Below are 20,509 nucleotides of genomic sequence, written 5' to 3' on the forward strand. Positions count from 1 at the left end.
TCATAGCAAGGTTTGAAAATTGTTCAGTACAGATGAGGAACCACACGGAACAATTAAACCACCAGACAGCCGCACACTGATGAAATGCCAGCTATTTAATGCATGGATTCCCTTTTGTAGGGAAAAATAGCATGTTATCATGTAATTAAAGACTGCGGGATGATGTGTAAGGTACGAGTGGGTGAACCAAGGTCACCAAGGTTTTGAAGTATTAGCCTGCAAGCACAGTAATGCGCATTAAACAGAGAGCCCCTACACGTAAAAATAGATCAAATGGAATAGAAACGGTGTCTGCACGTACCTGCACAGCTGTGACCAGGTTAGTACTGGTAGGTAAAAGGTAAAAAGAGTGCCAAATTGAAGCTAAGATGCTTAGAATAAGAGCTAAATTTTTTGTATGTGTTTTTATTTTTTTTTTATTTTGTAGCTTTTGAAGCTTTCTGAGATTTATCCACACGTACATATCAAAACTTCAAGGAAATAACGAGTAAAACATTAACCTTACAGACATACTTCCCCTGTCCCAGTTTTTCACATGCAAAAACTATTTCTTAACCCAAATGTGAACATGGACAATTGTTCTGCTGTATCTTTACCAAATGTCACAGTTCCCCAGTTTACAACAACTGAAATCCTACTGAAAGGCTATTCTTGAAGGAAACAGCAGCAGCAAACCACAAAATTTAACTTCAGCATGGCAGAGGTATAAATGACCTCTCAGCTCAGTGCTGTTTATCTTGTAAATGAAAATGGTCTTCCATTCTGGGGTTAAAAGAGAAAAAAAAGAGAACTGCCTTCATTTCTTTCTTAATTTGAGCCTGGCTCTAACAAACAGCCACTGTTTGTTTCCTTATTTTAGGTCATGTCATTCAGTTATGCATGCCACACTTTTTAACTCTTTCCCATCTGCTGATCTCTTCCAGCATCATCTGGGAGCTGGGAAAACCTCGGATGAGGCAAAACCTGGTGGAAGCTGGGCTGCTGGTGCCCACAGCACGTGGTGCCATAGGTGAGTCCCACGCTGCTTTAGTGCCCTGCAGTTAAACGTGGGCTGAAAAACCACCCGTTAAGGGAAAAAAACAACAAAAGAAACAAAAAGGGGGCGGTTCATACGAAACCTCTGACTTACGTAAGATGAGACTCAGGAGGAAGTAAAGCACAAATACACTGCACACCCTACAGCAACGGGGGACTTTATTCTGGTACCGGGGCAGTGAGACACACGTCTCTGCCCCTGGGTCCCAGCCCTGAACCTCTCAGCCAGCTCCAAGCATTCCCTGTTCATTCTGCTTGAAAAATAATAATAAAGATCTGCAGAACAAGCTCTTTCTCAGCAGATCGCGGCTGCCCAGACACACATAAAGGAAGAAAATCAGTTCTGAATACCAAACAAACTTTGCACCACGTAGCTTTGTTTTTGCTGTACAGCATCACACGGTGTCGCACTGCAGGTGAAGAGTATCACTGGGGCCACAGCACCCTACCAGCACCAAGTTTTATTCTTCAGACAAATAAAAATTAAAAAAAGCCATTCAAAGTTCAGACTTGGAGAACTGAGTAAGAACTAAGTTCGTGAGCTCATCCCATCCTCCTATTCAAGAGGATTTCCCACACTTCGCTTTGAAAGTCTAAGATGAAGTCGCTGCATTCATGAGTTCAAAAAGGGAGCTGTACCCTCATTTTGGACTTGTCTACTACAACAAAAAAAAGGCAAATATGTAAATTTCAAGTGAATTAAAGTGCCCCATTAGGAGTTCAATTATATTCTGAAATTACATCTTAATTGGTTTGCTCATAGCTGAGCTGTACAGCTAACCAAAAATCTACTACCATATAATCATCCCTAAATTTCAGATATTGCCACACATTAAATTAACAGCAGATAATGACTGTGAAAATTAGCTCTATTTCCATAACAGAAATATTCTTCCCACTTTACCTAAGTGTCGGATATAGTTGGTTTCATAACAAATAGACAAAATAATAGACAGGGAACTCTTCTGAGTAGCTGGCATCTCTTTTGGTGATCAAAAGTCCACAGACTCAAAACGCACACTACAAGTTCAGCGGGCACCAGATTCATGTCTCTAATTAACAAATTTCTAAAAGAAATTCTATCTCTAAAATCCCACAGAAAACTTTAACAGATTGACCACCGTCTTACTGAGTGTCTTGCTGGCTTTTTCACCCTGCTTAACTCTCATTTTTTGAGAAGTAATCCCCACCCTGAAATACTCTTCAGATTTCGACGTATGAGGCATTCCTGGCCACGATCAGCATCACACACAGATACTGCAAATGATCTGCAGTACCAAAAAGACTCTTGCTAAAGAAAGAATAAGGAATAACTTGAATAATATTAAATGCACAACAAGCAGGCTAAGAATTCACATTCTTGTAGCTGAACAGAGGAAAAAACATGAGCACCTTTCACATAACTTGGTTTTCACATTAGCAGGCTAAATAAACTCCCTAAAAAACATTAACTTTTGGAAGCGAAGCCAGGCTCCTGTACGCCAGCTGCTGTTAATTTATCTTTTTTATGAGTACAAGAAGTATAGAACTTATTATACACAACTACAAAATATAGATGTTTTACTTACCTTTGCTGTCTGAAGGAAACAGATTTCAAAGATCTTGTCTGTAAATGAGAGATTCTTCAATATTTATACCTCCAATGACCACCATCGTCAATAAGGATCTGAAGGGAAACACCACAAAACAGCACATAAGCCAGGGTAGTTGCAACTAGAGTTAGATTTTTAGCACTCATTGGGAAGGCAGGAGCTGCGATACGTACTGCATGCAAGACATGAATTTACCAGGTGCTGCTAAAAGCAACCCCCAGGATAACCATTCTGTGGGAAGGCGTCTAGCTACATTACTATCGCAATGACTCCACGTTAATAGATTTAAGGTTAAATACATCAAACTTAAGGAATTCACTGTTTTGATACGAAAGTAACGATGCCAGTAATCACACCCTGCGTGAAAGATTACAAAAGAGAAGTTCTGTTGTGACGCGAGACCAAGTTTGATACCCACTGCAAGTCAACACTCCCAGCCCCGGTGCAAACAAACTCGAGCCCTGATGGTGTCCGTGGAAGCACCGCGTGCCATGACACTGCTGAAACCCTTCAGTCTTCATTTAGCCACAGATGCCATTAACTAGAAGGCTAATCAAGTCAAAAAGCTTTTGCCTTGTAAATAATTTTATCCTCTCCTGAGCGGCTTCCATTTGGGTTTCCTTTCTCAGGAATCCCACGGCGGGCAAAGGCAAAGGAGAGACTTTGGCTGACTCCAGCTAGGGCAAGAGCAGAGCAACAACAAAACTCAACACAGGCAACTCATTCATCTTGATTTTGTTTTTTTAATGTGATTGATCTGTTTACTCATTTCTCTCTTTGCAAGCCTGGACCATGCAAGTGTCAGCAGCCAGGACACGTGGGCGAGGTGATCGGATCACTCAGCACTCTCCACGGAGCAGCCAGGCTGCCAGAGCCAAAGTGGCCAACGCCTCGAATATCAAAAAGACAGAGTTTACCTTTCTCAATGGATAAAGAATTTCACCTCAGCTTCACGGTAACGCTTTATCTGAATTGACCATGTTTGTTTCTCCTGACGTAAATCCAACCCCCAACGCCCATCAGCCCTGAACAAACACCTTCCAGATCGACTTCCTCAAAACAAGTTACCAAATTCTTACACTGACATTCTCTCTCCCTCCTTTTTCTATTCCTCCAAAATTTTAAAATAGAATTTATATAAATATATATGAGAAAAATAACCGACAGATCAGTCCCTGGAATAAATTGTAGAGGCCACCAGGATTACGCTAGCTCTTTTTTTTCTAATGAAGAATATGAAAAAGAAATTGGATGTACGCTGCGCCTTGATGCTTGCCAAGCTCTGAGCTGATGGATTGCTCTGGGGGAAGCTCCAGATAGAAAATCACCTTCTCAGGGCACTGCAAAGTGGCTGTGCAGGAACTGAAAGCAACCCTGCCACCACGCAGCCAGCTAACACCTACCGTAGGGTCGAGGGGCAGAAAAGGGATGGAAAAAAGCTTTTCCAAGAACTTAAGGCTAGTGAAGGGCCCCGAGGGGCAGTGCAGCAGGCTGTGTGAGGAGCCAGCAGACCCCAGCCCTGAGGACAGCCTGCTCCTGACACTCGCTGTGGGCTCCAACACCATCAGCAGCTTCTACTAGCTAGGAGGGGTACACGTGCCAAAAGGAAACCCATCAAGAGATCAGTTTAACAGGCTCCCAATGGAAGATGCTGCTCGGTGGGTCGGGAGTAGGAAGCCTACCTTCTGACAGTCGTGCATGGGGCCACAAGCTGCACTGTGGACTCAAAAAACATGTTTTGAAGGGAGAAAACACACCAGGGAGCAGCTGCGGGGAAGCAAATGCAACCTCTCCTTGCGCCGCTTTACACAACCATTTTTCAGAGCGGTTCAGAACCCGTGAGTTGTTTTCCCTAAAAGGGACTTTGCGCATCTAGTTGAGTGTTGAGGCTTTCTATCAATTGCCCATTAAACTTAGCCTCCAATTTCCTTAAGTTGAACCATAGCCAAAGCTCCAGAGAATTTTTAAACGCCACTGAAAAGATTTTTTTTTTTGCCTGCCGAGTAGCTCGTTCTCACTTTGCTGTTCGTATTAATAGATGCTCCTTTCTCCTTTTTCTTCTTGGCACTGAACTGCACAACCGAAATCCAGACCCTTAAACTCCACTCCCATTGCAGATGTTACTCCTGCTCTGATTTAATCGTCTTTCTCTCCTCCAAAGCTGCAATAATTGTGAAGATATCATTAATTTTGTTCTAATAACCTCCTAGCCTTCTGCAAGGAGTTGGAGCGCTGCGTTAAAGGGAAAAAGTTTCTTCTGTGCTGAATCGTGTTTCAGGGGAAGCTTGTAAACCTCCTGGGGCCTGCTCGTTTCACTGCACAGTACCCAACACTGAGTTATTTTTTCCTTCATGTGATTTTATCATCATCTCAGCAGCCAGGAGGAGTCAATATAATCTCATCTCCCATTACGTGAATTTACCGATGAAATTAAAATATTGTTCTCCTTACCAGCACCTTATCTTATTGACAATATCCGATCCACGTATGCCATTCGATGCTGACACGAGGGAGACGCCGTTACGTGGCACTGGAAATAGAGGGACGCTCACAAACTCGACTCAGAGCAGGCATTTTCCATCTTAAGGGAATTCGGCATTATCCTTCCCTTCGGTTCTCTAGCACCTTGCTTTGAATGTTGTTCCTCTAAATATCCTGGAGTATGAAGATTTGGTTCCACACGACTCTGCACACTAGTCTGGTGCCAACCCACAAAACATATGGCTCTGCTCAAATGCAAGAAGCTGTTTTCATTTTTTTTTTTTTTTTTTTTTTTTTTTTACATTTCTTCCTGGACTGGAGACAAAGCATTTTCTTTTATTTAGATACAACTCAACATTTACATTCTTCTGAGACGCGAAACTTTCTAAATCCCCGAATATATTTTGTTAACTTATTCCCAAACAGCAACTTGAAAGAAGCAAAACCATCTCAACACATCGGAATAAACAAAGCAAATGCCCATCAATCACTGGGAAATATAATAAATTGCGTTTAGATATTTTTTGTGTTTGTGGGTGCTATTAAGCCTTAAAACCCTCAGATTTATTTTTAACCTAAGGATTTTATTGCACAGCTATGTGAAAACATCAATATGTTTTTCTAACGTCGTTAGCTTTCCATTTGTTCCCACCGTAAATAGTTCCTGCGCTCTATTTCTGTGTTATTTGGGATCAGGTACATTTTCCGCTATAAATACTGTTGAGGCAGAATAAAGTATTGTTCAAACATTTCACAAAGTAGCTCAAACTCTGGGCGTTACAGGAGCAGACCACCCTGATCCCTCGGCTGGATTTCAGCCCTGTCCGGAGCTCCGAGGAGGAAATCTCGCTGCTCTTGGGCTCGTGCTACCCATCCGCATCCACCCCGCGCCGGGAGTTTGCTTTTAATTAGAGTATCACAAAAGCAAACAAAAGACACTGTAACCTCAGGAATTAAATATTTGCATTTGCTTCAGCAAATTAGCTTCTTGAAAGAGCCAAATTCGGCACCGGCATAACTCAAAAGTAACTTTGATGAAGTTACATGCGTTACTTCAAATTACACGGCTGAAAAACATGCTTGAGCTTCACACAGATGTTGAGGCACTAAAAGAAAGCCAGCAGCTAGAACAGGTGCAGAGCTTCAGCCCATTTGCTTTTAGGTAAGGGAATAAGAGCAAGAGGCATTGCTACAGGAACGCTCCAAAGGCTGGCGGTCTCCATCAGGCACTTGCCTGGGGGAGGTTCTTGGTACTTGTAAGAAAAAACGTGCGCTACGACAAAGATTATTTCACCCCAAGATAAATGTACACAGAAAACATTAGAAACTGGTTTGTATGATATCCTTGTGTAGTCATATGCAAGTAACTGAAGTCTTTTCTTATATTCTTTTTTTTTGGTCACTTTTTTTTTTAAAGTGACAAATTTAAGGACTGGTAGAGTTGAAATGCACGGAGCAGGTCTTTGTTTGTCACAGTTAAATTCTCCTCCTGGTTTAGAAGACACAACACGATTGAATTCAGTTGCAAAGGCATGCCACTGGAAAAAAATTAGGGGAAAATCACCAAATTTTCTTTGCTGTTTCACAACGATGCAAAAACACAGCTTTGGTGTTTTTTAAAATTAATAGATTAAAGCAAGAAATAAATAAACGAGGCCATCAGCTAACTGATGACTGCTCCAATACTTTCTCAAGAACGAGCTTCGCCCTGCTTTTAACCATTCTTTACCGTTTTATTGACACCGATATAACTTCCTGATCAGCTTTAGGAAAAAAGAAAATGTTTTAAGTGGAAGTTCAAGAGCCTCCCGAACCCGCCAGCAGCGCGCTGCAGGAGGGAGCAGAGGTAAATCCTCCGCTGAGACCGCCTGATGTGCGGCCGTGCCCTGGAGGCCAGCAAGGCCCCAGGCTGTGTGTGCATCTCTGGAAACTATAAAAATACGAAGATCCAAAAACTTGTACGCTAAGTCAGGAGAACCCGGGCTCTGCTCTTAGAAGCCACCTCTGAAGGAGCCGAACGCTTTCATGTTGCTTGTGCAATCGTATCAAATCCTGCTTGTAAGAAGTGCAGTAAAAAACCATGGGCCTTTGGCCTGAATTGTGGACTTGACCAGAATCCCCAGAGGCTGCCGGACGCCGAGTAACACGTCCCAAGGAGGACAGCTCCTAGAGCTAACGGGACCCAGCCCCCTTGGTTTTTGTTGCGCAGGAAGGCTGCAGCTGCAGAACCCTGCAAGGCTTACGTCTACTCTGATACAGGGGGAAAATATCCGAGCTGAAATATATTTATTTTAAAATGGAACTGTTTTAAAAAGCAGGCGCTGAATGCATGGAAGTGAACCCAGCAGCAGACGTTTTCAGGCAGCCTTTCACCTTGCAGCTGCCCTCACCCGCGGGGCTCCGGTGGGCTCGGGCTCTCCCCTCGTGCCAGCCCCCGGCTCCCAGCAATTGTTTTTTTGTTTTTTCAAGCTCTGAAAATGAGCAGGGTTTATTAAATATACAGTGTATTTGTAATTAAGCAACCATTGTTGAAGTAATGAGATCCATGAGATCTATTCACATTTCACCCAAGCACTCCTTTGTAGCCGGGCTTATTAAAATATCAGCTGAGAGATCAGTCACACCAACCTCACCTTTCACTGCTCAAATCTGTTGAGGCCGCATCTACAACCTCACAAAAACCTGGGTTTGACCATTTAAAAATTTCCACGTACAAGAGGAAACACTTTGCATCCATATGGCCGTTCATCCAAGCATCTAGTATACCTTAAAACAAGCTCTTAAATCTAATTTACTTCCCAAGTCATGTTAAGCGGCAGAAATCTTACTTTATTAACCCAAAACTGCAGCAGAGTGATTTAGTGACCTCCCCGAGTTCCTGGTACGTTGGTGATATAGATGGAAACAAAACACAAAATTTCTGCCAACTGTAATCTTGTCGTTATAACACCGTGAAGATGGTTCAAAGTCTTCTGAAAATGCGAAACCACATAAATCACGAAAACTGAATGAAAGAAACAGAAATACTACCTAGATTTTATTTTTGGGTTTAAGATAGAAAACAGAACATTATTTCTTGTAACTGTGCAAGCATTACTGGGCTCTGTAAGGCGATGTTCTTCCTCTTCTGTTTAGGTGGCTCCACAAATACTCGCCTCCGATTCGTGGCAGTTGATAGCCCTCTAACAGCCTTTTATAGCTCCAGGGCAGCCTCTGCCTCTAACAGATCTGTAGAGAACTGATGTTATAGTAATAATTTTTCTAAACATAGACCTAAAGACTGAAGGAAGTCTATTACAGAAGCGTAGACACAAACCTTTGGTTTTTGAAAGGCTATTTCCTATCGGTACTTATATTTACAACTTCCCAAGGTGTTATACGTGGACTGAAGTTCTATTTTTGGGTGATGTTAAGAAAACTATGTACTGACATTAATGATTATAAAATAATTAGCGTTCTTGTGCTTTCAGACACCGTATACCAGAAATCATGCCACTGAACCAAAATTGATAGGACGCTCCACAGCACACAAAACCCTGACATCTTTTCAGAGACTATCTTTGAAAGCAGAAAAAAATGGCAGTGTTGAGCCTCAATTGTTTGAAGAAAGATTCATCTCCAAAATTAAATTAGAAACGTTTAGGAGAGGCACAAAATGCTAGAAATTTAAGAATGTATGAATCTGCGGTGATTACGCAGCAGAAGAAAAGCAAATCCATCTCTCTTCAGATACGCCTCTCGTTTTATTTTCTGTCTTCTTTTAAGAACAGAAAAGGCAATCAAATGCAACAGAAAAATTGTATTAATTGGCTGATATTGCAAGGGTTTCCATTCAACAGCATCTTTCCATTCATTTAGCTGAAGCTTAATTACTCAGTGCAAACTGCAAAGCTTTATACCACGTTTCAGGAGGCAAAAGGCAGAGTGCTCCTGTTTTGTAGAAAACTGGGCACCAAAAGAGGAGGGCTGCAGGGCTATCACTAGAGCACCAATAATGTGTCTGATAGCACCAGTAACATGCACCATTCTGGATACCAACAGCCCACTCACCTCTAGCCAGATTCTCAAGAGAGCTTAATACCCTGTTGTGCCAGATGACTTTCCTACCTGACATAAAAGACAAACAAAACCAACCAAAAAAAAAAAATAATAAAGAAAACAACCACAAACATGAAAGGAAGAGGTGCATGGGGTCATGGCACTGCAAGAAATAGGATGGCAAAAGCTGCTGTGTGCATATACAGAGCTCCTGATGTGTGGCAGGGGATTCGGAGCAGGGCACTGCCAATCCTCAAGAAGCATTCCAGGCCAAAGATTTAAAAACGGAAATCCTCCCCCTTACTTCATTTCATCAAATGCGTTTTTTCCATTCACATAACAAAACAGAAGCAAAACTGAAAGAGGAGACAATTATTAAGCCAAGAATCACTGGGTTTCCACATGCAGCACACTCGGAGCTGTGCAAATTGTGAGCTGCTCTGCCTGGGCAGGGGTGCTGCCGAGGCTGAGGACTTCCCCTGCATTTGCACAGCTCTGTGTTCCCCCAGTCACTGCAACTGACTTCAAAACATATGTTCCTATGGATGTGTAAAAACACTCAGTTTATATACGTTGCAAAAAGTCTTGGTGACATTGAAAAACTCCTGTCTCGGGAGCTCGCGCACAGCATCCGCTTCAAAATTTAACACAAGCGAACGAGCTGGCTTGACACCAGGAGGTAAAACTACACGGGTGTTTCCATGAACTTGTGAATATCTTACTTAATTTCAAAGAAAGGAACCAGAAGGAAGGAAGGGCTATGAAACACGCTACAATAAAATCTGAGAACTGCAGCTATCAGGATTTATTTCTGCATGTTACCTTCAGTAGGCAGCTGCTAATAAGCGTGTATAGTTTTGTACAGTTTCCCAGATCAGGGACTATTTCTGCCTACGTTTTATCATCTCTGGTTTTCCAACAGATTTCTCTTCTGACAAACTCCCAGAAACAAGTTACAAGCGCTCCAAAACCCTACAAGTTTTACCAGACGCATTTCTTTATATTAGGAGGGCACGCTCAAACTCAAATCCAGTAAGGCTTTTTGTAAAGATTAAAATGTTTTTAGTGTGTGTATGCAAATACATAAGCCTGAGCCCACTCTGTCAGCCTCATATATACCTACTACTGTCTGCTTTCCCTTTCCCCTGACGTCTGGAGAAGAGGATGGACAGAAGGGCCGCCCACCTCCTGAGGCAAACACGCTACCAGCTGCTGCCAGGGATACCGAGGAGGAGGCACCGCAGGTTCTGACAATGGGAAAAAAAACAAACATGAAAGGTAAGGAAAAGCAGATGAAAGCTGGGGACATGCCCTAAATACCAAAACCTTTCATTGTCTGAGCGCTGCTTTGAAAAAGACCCCTAGAACACAGGAAAGGTTTTTTCTGAAGACAAGGAATAGCTCTCAAAAGCAGGAATTAAACAGGAAACGACAGGAGAAAACAATTCTCTAGCTGGTCAGGTAAATTGGTATATGCTTTGTGTTTGCTGCTAGAAATGCTAGAAAACAGTTGGGAAAGTGATTTTTTTAATCCCGTATAAACTAAGTTTTGTAACGTATGTGTATGTTAATCATTTGGATATGTTTATATAAGGATATGTTAATAGATATATGCTATATCGACATAAACGTGCAAAGATCCATACAAGGTTTAAGCTCAAAGTACAGACCAGATTTACTATTCCTTTTTCCTCTGCTAACAGACGAAAGATTTGGGGCCCTCCCCTAATTACAGGGCTTTTAAAAGCGCATACGAGTATCCTGTTCTGATTGATCACTATCAGGAACCATGAGCATCATTTTCCAAAACTTCGTTTCTTCCTTTTGCCAACCCTAGATCTGCTGCTATTTAGCTGATGATTCAGGAGCATCCACAAAAGGCATCAGTCGCAATTCAGTTACATGGGGCTAATTTAATAAAAAATACCTTGTAAGATGATTGCATTACTAACAGAAAGGAATTTATCTTCCTTTTCAGCTATGCACGCAGTATGGACAGATCGGTCCCGTGGAACCTGCAGATCACTCTTAGAAACTTCAGAATACTTCTCAAATGCAATCATCTCATTTATTTATTTTTTAAATATTGAATTTATTTGAAGTCGTGCTGGTATTCTTCCCTTGCTTAAATAAAAGATGAAATCCTACCTTCTTGAAAGACAGATTTTCTAGACACGTTGAAAAAGAGCTTTAGTAGTTTTTTTTGTTTTTAAATAATGAAAGTCATCATTCTGGATGGACATTGTGTTTTTTTCTCAAACCACATTTCCCCTCCAATAAATTCGGCTGCCAGCTTACCAACAGCGTTTCTGCGTGTCAAACCCAGCGTGCCATTTAATCAGCTTAGTTGGGCTGCAGATTTGCACTATTAACGAAGTGGACTTGGGCACCAGGCACGGCGCACTGAGTGGCTCCGGCTCGGCACCCAGCCTGACTCGGGCTGGCCAACACCTCTGGTTAAGATGCATCCAGTTGAGAACTCGTCTCTGCTCTTCTGTAGAGAAAAGAGCATCCTCTATTAAAGGCCCTGGCGATGTAGGCAACTTCTGAACGGACCTTCCAGCTCTGAAGATGCCTCTAATGAAGCTTTAAAAATTCTGGCTTTAGCCCGCTGTTCCTTTTGATATTTCCGCCTTTATCAGTTTGGTCTCCGTCATTACTCTTTCCATCTTATCATTGCTCAAGAAAAGCTTTCACAGAGACTGCCTTATTCCTCCGAAGGCTTTGAGAAGCACCCCTGTGTGTCAGTGGCACCACTATCGCACGGCGCCATCTCCACAACAGGCGCACGGACAATTAAGTCAGAAGCAGATAAAAGCAATATTCCCTTCCTACTTGGTCGAAATGGGATTTGGATTTTTTTTTTTTGGGGGGTAAAGAAAATGACCTTGTTAATTTTTAAGACACCCCCCCAGGAGAGCCACGATCGTCGCTTCCCTGTCTCACGGTCGTCAGGAGGAATTACAAGGATTATGGTGCTTAAAACTTCCTTCGCATCCAGACGGATCAGGTATGCAGTTTGTCTCTTCGCAGCCTACCAGGAGGAGTATTCATAGTAAATGCTGTTTTATGGAAGTCATTGATAAGGCAGGTTGCTCTCCAAGAAAGGGAGATGAAGTGTCTGCGTTCCAGCAAGGCCCTCTTGGGGCAGCAGAGAGGCATCGGAGCCCAAGGAGAAGTGTTTGAAATCTTCACAAGATTTAGCTATTTTTGTTACACGGGACAAAATATCACGTAACAGCTCCTCTCCAGGCACAGAGAGCAAATACGTGGGAGGTTTGGAGGGAGGCTGGGCTCTGGTTTCAGCCAGGCTACACTGCTTTACCCGGCTGGTAGTGCACAGCCCTCGCGTTGCTGAGTTCAGCCCAACACTGCTCTGCTTCTGAGAACTGAAGGAAGCCCAGAGAAAATAACCTACATTTACCGTTATCTTACTGATAATGAAAATAAGGTGATACTGATAGCTCTAATGATTTCAAACCAATTTAGAAACAACTCTCGTCTTCAGCTCGACAGAACCAACCTGAGGACTTTCTGCAGGACCCGGAGCCCGCATCCTCTCACCCCAGCAAAAACAAAACCACAACTGGAGATGAAGCTACAACTGGTTTTGCTTTGCTAAAAGGAAAGACGTTTCTGACATGAAAAGCTGCAGAAAGCTAAGTGAGGAGTATCTGTGTCAAAATATGATCCTGTTAAAAATCATCACTTCTTTAATCTATTATGTAGCTGAAGCTCAGGATTTGGGTTTGTTATTTCTTTACCTCCTGGTAGCGGTTAGCAGACCACAAATACACAAACACCGCTTGCTTGTTCAGCCTGATTCTAATCTCAACCAAAACAGCCCAAATTACTGCTGGAATCACCATCTGCAGCCTGCTGACGGCACAGAAAGTGGCAGCGTCAAAAAAGAAAGCAAAACTCCGAGAAGAGCTTCATTCCTTCCTCCCTTCTTCTCTACCCACTGCAGCCCGGCTTTTAACCCCCTCTTTTCGCCCTATTTGAAACCTAAACACTATCTGGAGCTTTTTATTCCGACAAAGCAGCACTGGAGGTAGTGAGCAGAGACCTGTTAACATCGACCCGTTGGCACCGCGAGCTCCTGATGGCAAAGATTGTGCCCTTGGCTTTGTAGGGCCGTGCAGGATCCAGGCACCGGCACAGCAGCTCCCCGGGATGCAGAGATTCACATTCATGCCTCAAAAATTTAATACGTTCTTTTATGTACCCATCCGAGCTTATTTTACATGGAGTGGTTAAGCTGAAGGAAAAGAAGCAGGAAAAAAAGGAGAAATGGATAAAGAACCTTTGTCCTAAACCCGTTTTCTCTTTGCTTTCTTTGGAAGACTCATCTGAAAAACCGCTCCTGTTGCAGACTGCTCTTTCATGACATTTAGCCTTAATCTTCTCTCTCTTCATTTCACTGCTTTATTTCCAGCTGTAAGCCCTACACTACCCCGAATATTTCCTTTTTAGCTTCAGTTGTTTACAATTGCAGATATATGGAGGCTGGTAAGTCTTGCCTTGCCCGTTCTCTTTTCTTCTTCCTTTTTTTCTCCTTCAGAGACCGGACAACGGCGCGCTCAGGTGCCTCTGACAAACAGGGCACAGCACCATTTTAGCCCAGAAGCTGTAATCCTAAATCATCTGCCCAGAATCCCTCCAAGTGAATGGCCGCACAGACACAGCTTCTGGAGGTCTCCAAGCCCAACCTCCTTCTCAAAGGAGGTCCAGGTGGGTCAGGATATGCAGGGTGCCGCCCAGCCGAGCTTCACGTACCTCTGCAGACAGATTTTATGACCTCTCCAGTGAGCGGCCACCCTCCCGGTGGCTTTATTTCCCTTACATCTCACCGGAGCCTCCCTTTTCCAGCCCGTGTGTTGCCTCTCCCTGTGCAGCACCAAGACAAGCCTGCCTCTGTCTTCTCCAACCAGGTAGGAATGCAGCAAACCCCTGAGTATCTCCTGCTCATCCTGCAGATAGAAACTGGGCCCCACTTACTGCTGAAATGAAGCCTGAACACGAGGGGAACAGGGGAAGTTGAATAAACCTCCTTAAATGCAACCAATGGCTCCATTTAGATGTTTCAGCTGCTCCTTCCACCGCTCGGCCCGGCTACACCTTTAGCATGCAAACAATTCTCAGCTGCTGCCACCAGCTCAGCAGGGGAAGATTTAAACGGGGATTTTCTTACTTCGTAACTTTTCATTTCTTGCTTGTCAAGGCCCAAGACACTCTGAATTCTGTGTACTCTACGAGCAACAGATACTGCCAACCAATTTATTTTTTTTTTTTCCCAAATAAGGCAATATTTTCAGAAATGGTGTCCCTTCAGGCAGTTGAGGTTACCGAGTCCCCACCACGGCCCTGACTTCCTCCGCAGCTGTGGGGCTCCTGCAAGGCACCGAGCTTCGCTGGCCTCTCGTCCTCACAATCCGGCTGGACACCCACTGTGCTTGGGCACTCGTCACGCCTCTCCTTCTCTTTCAGGGCTTCTGGCCTGCTGCAGTCATGTCTTAACACCTTCCAGACCCGGCTCGCCGTGGGTTGAAGTTTAGGCAGTGTCCTCCACCAACCCAGGCAGCGCTGCCGTTCAGCGGCCGTGCAATGAGCCCCAGGGAGCCAGGCTGAGCAAGTCACCTGGCCAAAACCTACCTTTTTTTTTTTGGCCAGGGTGAGGTGGTTGGAGAAAAGAAGGCAAAATAAGAGCTTTTACTTTTTTTCTGTCGAATAGGAACATGAGCACTAACGCAAAAGGATCCAGTAGGGGCAGAGGCAGTCGGTCCTCGCACATACTTGTTCGTCCTCTCTGGTGATGCCTCCCGACTGCGTGCGTCAGGCCTGCCTTTTTATCGCTGTCATTAACACAAATACTTAAAATCAGCGTTACGACCGTCCTTGAGGAACTCTGCTGTTAACTTCGTGGTACCTTGCCAGGTCCCCTTCCAGCCACATGGCTTTGAAGAGCTGAATGGGCCGGATAGACCTTGTAGTACTTTCTACATTCTACAGCTGAACTAGAGTTTCTAATAAAAAATGTTATCTGAGTGTTTCACTGAAATATTTTTACAAGAATGGCACCTTTCTTAGCTGAATGGGAATTCCCCATGGAGAACAACATAGTCTAAAATAGCTCCAAGACGCAAATCTATCATTTTGCTCCCTGGGTGCTCTCACCTGCCTTCTTCTACATCACCAGCACACGCTGAACCCCCTTGAGGTTCCCAGAATGCCTCCTCCCAGCTTCTTCCCCGTCTCTTCCCATCAGGCATGTCCCAAACATCTCACGAATACCAGCTCACCGTCCCAGAGGAGCTCACGTAAGGCACTGTGTGCAGGGGGAGGTGAGAGAATCCCAAAGGCTCTGTGCTCATGGCCACTCCTAGGCTCTGCCTCCTACAGGATTTCTGGCATGTTGGTCTGTGCACTGAAAACCTCCTGCCTGACTTCAGGGACACCAAGTCAACCACGTCCCCATACCCTTAAAAATAATATGCTGGGTGATTCAATCCAGAACACTGCCATAGGATGCTGTGGGGGACAGAAACAGCAATACCTTCAAAGAGGAGGCTAGTTACAGACTACAGAGCCACCGGTAACCATCAAAAACACATGCTCTGAGTACAACCTCAATTTCCAGAAGCCTTTACCTCTGCCAGCACGGTATACCCGAGGTTGTGACAATCAATGGAACATACCTTCATGCATCCACTTTTGCCAAGCCTCCTCCCAGCCACGAGGATCTGGGGTCTATGACTCAGAGACTGCGGTCTATGTTCAATCCAGAAGTCTCACTGATCTTCTGACTTCTCTCCTCTGCCTCTTCCCTCTTCTTCAAGCTTTGCTTTCCTGCCAGCGCAGACCCAGACTGATCTCTCAGCTCTTAGCGCAGCTGCTCCTGATATTTCTTCATCCACCCACCCCCCAAATTAAACCAAATTCATTTTCACCTGTGCACTCCCTCTCATTTCTCTTCATCATCATTTATTTTCTCATTCCACATCAATAACAACCTCATAAGCTAAAAATATGACGACTACCTCCTATTAACCTGGTAATAGTCCCTCACATTACGAGTCCCTTGGCCTAATGCACTTTCGGTTCCCATCTTCAGTGTGATTTTATCCGCTTTCATCTTCCCCGTACTTAATCAGTTGTACTACAGGTGGAAGCGCACGAGTATGCTCAGTCACCACTCTTGCATGTCAATGGAGCACACACAACAATTTGGGGGAGGAAAATAAATGCTAAGTGAACTTGCATCAAACAGATACTGGGTTCTCACAAGAAAAGTATAATTTTTTGCAGAAGTAATTGCGAAAGAAGAAAGAAACACGGCAAAGCAGACAGCAGCAGCAGAACTGCAGGACGCTCTCAGTCTGCTGCCAGGGAGAAAGCTCGAATGGAGGGGACAAGTAGTTCACGGCAGTGCGACTGCCTGCAAAACCTTGGCCAAATTTGGCTTCGCCTGCTTATTTTAATCTCCTAGGCAGTGTTTGGCAACTACCGCTCAGAAGAATAAAACTCTTTCATTGGTAATTTCGATATTGCTTGGTTAAAGGTCTGTGCACTTGCTGGCAGAAGTTTTGCAAAGCTAAGGTGGCTTGAGGGCTGAGGGGAAGCAAGGCTTGACCCCAGCTACACAAAGAGAACAGCAAATTCCACTAAAATGAAAAAGTGGTGATATTCGAGGACCAGTGGGCTATTTTTTAATTATTATTTATTTTTTAAATAGCCAGAAATTTAGGTCATGGATTACCCTCTACTCCCTGATAAACAGGTCCAATTTTGAGGCCCTGAGCACTCTGATGGTGCTGCTCCGCCTCAGGACTTCCAGCCACAGCCCATCAGCCCTCCCGTCAGGTTGGCTAAACCCTAGAGAAGTTGCATGACTTAGAGTAACACAACTGTAAGACAGGACAGTTAAACATTACGCATTTAACATAAAAATATTCAACACAAGTAGAAGATTCACATGTCAACGTCTTTGTTGTTTAAAGCACAATATAGCTATTATTGCACCACTTAAAACAAGTTTTGTTCATCTTGAAATGCAGACACAAACTTCAAACTCAAAGTAGTTAGAGCACTAAATTTTATAACTTTGGATTGAACTCTGTGACTCTTTATGGGATCAAAACGAACGAACCAATCAAGAAACACCCAAACCAACAGAGAAAACGTGGACACAAAGAGTAGATATCACAGACACCATTTTAGAAGTTGAATGATACTTCCAGGATCCCTCACTTCGGGTTCATTGACAATGAGGTTAAAAAGTCACAAACTACTGCTGTATTTGGGAAAGGAACCTCCATTTTAATAATATTTCAAACTGAGTATTTAATATTTGCATTTCATGCTGGTGCAAACATAAGCTAGAGCCCATAAAACAAAAAAAAAAGTGCAAAGAAAGGATTTATTATAACTTTTAGAATAATTATGGAGTAATGGTTGCATTACATGAGTATTTTTGACATCACAGAATTGATAAAAATATGTAAATATGCACGTGGTAAATGCGTGCTTGAACTTGTAAGCAAGCAAACACTCAATAATGGAAATAAAAGAAAATACATTCATTAATGTTAGGTATATCAAACAATAGGTGAAAAACCAACTGAGGTGTAGAAAAAATTGGAAACTGAATATGTTCAGTGTCAAGGATTTGAGCATAAAGTGAGGGTAGCATGTTGGGTAAATGAGGAAAAGTTACAAATAAGCAATAGTAGAGATTATCTAGTAGTGATACTGAATTGCGAGCGCAGAAGCACAACTGACTTACAAGACTAGACATAGTAACTTTGTTTTGTATTTATAAAAGCTTCAGAGACCACAGGCAGATGCTATATACACACCAGGTTATCTTCACAATGGGAATTTCAACGAGAAGTTATAGTTCTGATGTAAACAAAGAAGTTTCATAAAATGCTGCAAAAACATGCGTGGCAAGAAAGAAGACTGCAGGAAACAGGCAAACATTCCCCAAGCCAAAGTTACAGAGCAGTCACTCATCAACAGCCAAGAAGCTGCTGAAAGCCCAAAAATCGAACTGCTCTTTAGAAGATCCTTGAAGAAAATTCTCAAACCTGAGACCCAGGGGCAAGCCTGCATGGGAAATCACAAAGAACTACACAATACGAGCTCCTCCTCATCAGGAAGGTAAGAGACAACCAAGCGCAACTTCTGCCGTGTTTCCACTACCATCATTTTTCAAAGCAAGTTAAATCCTTGACGCACTGGCCTAAGAAAATGCCTTCAGGAGAAATGAGGAAAAGGCAGCAGACCCCCGTGCCACTCGCTGCCCACCCTACGGACATGTGGGATGGCAGAGCTGACCTTTCTGACACGGACCAGCAACAGCAGCACCATCTGGCCCAACTCTGGGCTCCCTTACCTTAAAAGCACTGAGCAAATACGGGTAACTGTACTTCCACCTTGAGCCACGCTTTCTGCTACGCTGAGATCACACAGAGAGATCAGTCCCTGCAAACTGTCAAGGGGAGCAGAATATTACTTTCATCGTATTTCAATAAATTATAGCTTCAACGGGGCTCGGAAGGCTGGGAGCTTCAGAGCAGCACATCTGAAGCACTTCTGCATGCAGTGAAAGCAGGTGAGGGCAAACGGGGTGTTTTGGGGGGCTCCGGGGGTGTCACCCACCAGCACGGCCCCTGGCTAGCAAATGCACCACTCTGGATGGGGCAGCAACTCACAAAAAGGCTCCTTGTACTTTAGATGCAATTTCTCCCACTTCGCAAATGTCAAAGTAGGCAAACTCATATTCCTATCCTAGCACCAGAAGTATCAAAATAAAGAGAAATACCTTATTTCTAAGCTTATGATTGGAAATTACAAAACAAAACTCATCTAAAAATGTTGTGGCTGTACAAGAAATCTCGTCTTGAATCAATGAAAAATCCAATGAATTAATGAGTAGCTTTCTTCTGAGTAGGTATTTGAAATTTGGTAATCAATTTGTGATTTGCAAAACGTATTTCCATCCTGCAGGAAACGACATTGCCTTCAAAAGCTACTTAAGAAATGTGCAAGTTTTCAGGAAAATACCCCAGATATACCCTCTTCTGCATCAACACAACTTCATTTCTGAGAAAACAATACTGTATTTAACTTTCAAATGTTGTCAAATATGTGAATTTCAATTACAACTTTTCAGCATTTTTTTTTTCTCTCCAAGTTCTGAAATGAATGATCTGAGAACCTGATGATGGTATTGGAAAGTTTAAAACACTTAAATTTGTTTTGATCAAAGCCTTCACAGGTCAAATTTGAATAACACACAACTTTCCACTGTTTGCTCTGGAATGAAAACAAAACAAACCAACCACCCAACAAAAAAAATCCCTGAAAGTCAAAGGGATTTTTTGGTGTGCGTGCCTGTATGTGAATGTACTCCTCTGACTGTATTTAGGTACCTCAAAGATATTTTAATAATCTCCTCTCATATTCTTTAACATTGCCACTTTTGAAATGTTATCACATGTGAGAAATTAAGTGCATAGTTATTAGAAACATGAAAGAAACTGATTCATATTTATAAAAATGGAAGTAACGTTTACAGATGCATCATACGCCATTTATTCTGACATTCAGCCACAATTAAAATCATTCGATCCTGTGAAGCAGAACGGCCTTCACATACAATTCTCGAGGCCTAAATCTGAATTTATCCAGAAAAAAATGGTGCTTTGGTGACGTACACATAGGATACCACCACATCACGGGGCAAAACCAAGCCCTCCCAAGACTCCCTCTCCTCAGGGTAATGGGATGTGGTACGAGGCCATGGAGGGGCAGAAGCACTTCTGCCCTGTATGTGGCTGGATGCAGCCCTGTGATCGTAATTAGATTTTTCTTTTATCAATGACTATTTTAATTACTTTTACCAGAGAGTTAAGCAGGAGAACCGAGGTGGTATCTGTAGGCAAAAATCTCTCTTGGCCTGCTGAGCGCTGACTGGGCTCTCTGCCCTGAGTTGGGATGGATGGGCTTTATACAAAGGTATATTTTAACAGCTTTGATTAAATCATCGATGAGCTCTGGAAAAGGCCCTGTTTCAGTTTGTCCAAGCACACTGAAGACAAGTTGGGAGGAAAACTCAGTGCCTTCACCCCAGTTCCTGCCATGGCCTCTGCCTGAGGTGCCTGTGGCATGGCGCCCGGCAGCCATGATGGCCACACTGTGAGGAAGGTCGTTCATCTGAGGAACATCACGCTCTGTTTTCATTATATATGACTAGTTTTTATTGTGGCCTACCCTATTGATCTCAGAGGTCTTTCCCAGCCTTAATCATTCGTTGACTGGCTGGATATTCAGCTAACAGAAGAAACTGAAATAATGTT

The 20,509-nt window shown here is 43.2% G+C and overlaps 1 protein-coding gene across 10 annotated transcripts in view; it reads right to left on the reverse strand.

Annotated features, from left to right (window-relative positions):
- The window catches only part of MBD5 (methyl-CpG binding domain protein 5), a 127,087-nt gene that overhangs the window by 79,299 nt on the left and 27,279 nt on the right, over window positions 1–20,509 (reverse strand). For 8 of the 10 annotated variants that reach the window (XM_027458454.3, XM_027458453.3, XM_027458451.3 and 5 more), the window contains exon 2: window positions 2,604–2,701. The gene's annotated coding sequence lies outside the window, so the exon portion shown is untranslated. Of the gene's footprint in view, window positions 1–2,603; window positions 2,702–15,844; window positions 15,994–18,543; window positions 18,571–20,509 lie in introns of those variants that run through there. The other 2 variants (XM_013104567.5, XM_005024972.6) reach the window with 2 other exon arrangements.

Source organism: Anas platyrhynchos, chromosome 7, assembly GCF_047663525.1.
Source record: "Anas platyrhynchos isolate ZD024472 breed Pekin duck chromosome 7, IASCAAS_PekinDuck_T2T, whole genome shotgun sequence".
NCBI classification, from domain to species: domain Eukaryota; kingdom Metazoa; phylum Chordata; class Aves; order Anseriformes; family Anatidae; genus Anas; species Anas platyrhynchos.